Raw genomic sequence first — 1115 nt, forward strand, 5'->3', positions numbered from 1 at the left:
CTCAAAATATTTCCTCTCCACTTAAACCGAGACTATAACTGTTTATGAGAGTAGAAAATCTCATTTTTCTCCTGGAGGGCCTGGTGGATTTGAACTGCTGACCTTCTGATTAGCAGCCCAAGGAGTAACCCATTACCCCACCAGGGCTCCTTGTCTGATGTTAGCTTTATATATATTAATGGATGCCCCTGGGCAATGCAAACAGTTAACATGCTCATATATTTAACCACAATTTGAAGTATCAAGTCCATCCACAAGGCACCTCAGAAAAAATGCCTGGCAATCTATTCTGAAAATAACCAACCAGTGGGAACTTGGAGAGCATAATCATGCTCTGATACACATGAGATCACCAAGAGCTGGAAATGACTTGTTAGCAATTGGTAGGCATCTACCAGTTGAGGCATCTACATACAGCCAAGGGTACTTGTTCCGGAATCTTTTGAATAGATTAAGTATGTGGCTTAAGGCACTGTCCTTTTACGGGCCTTAATATTTGGACCTCGTCAGTCTTAGAAATATAAGCAGAATGCTTCTTAGAATCAGGTATTCACTTCATTTACTGTATATATGCCATCACGAAAAATCAACAGCAAGAAAAGGCTATTATTATTGGTTAAGTGGGAGATCATAAAAATGAGCAGAACCTTCACTGAGATGGATTGATGCAAACATAGCAATGATCATGAGGATGGCACAGAGGAAAATGCTCTAACGTGTAACGTAGTTATAAGTTGGTTTTTAAAATTAGAATGCAACAATAGTGTCCTTTTAATTTTCTAATGATATCCAGTTGTCTACTTTAGCAACATTTACTTTATATCAAGTAGAATGTCTCTGCCTTGGAAAAAATACAGGCAGAATGCTCCTTATAAGCCAGGATGGTGAGACTTTGTCTTGTGTTATTAGGAGGGACCAGACCACAAGGAAGGACATCATATTTGGCAAAGTAAAAGGGCAGAGAAAAAGAGGAAGACCCTCAACAAGACAGAGTAAATCAGTGGCCGCTGAGGGTCTCAAACATACAACAATTGTGAGAATGTTGCTGGATTGGGCAGTGTTTCATTCCGTTGTACATGGGATAGTTGTGAGCTGGAATTGCCTCTACAGCACTT

This window comes from Echinops telfairi, unplaced genomic scaffold (genome assembly GCF_000313985.2).
Source record: "Echinops telfairi isolate 266 unplaced genomic scaffold, ASM31398v2 ScPeMD7_3533;HRSCAF=4204_0, whole genome shotgun sequence".
Taxonomy (NCBI): domain Eukaryota; kingdom Metazoa; phylum Chordata; class Mammalia; order Afrosoricida; family Tenrecidae; genus Echinops; species Echinops telfairi.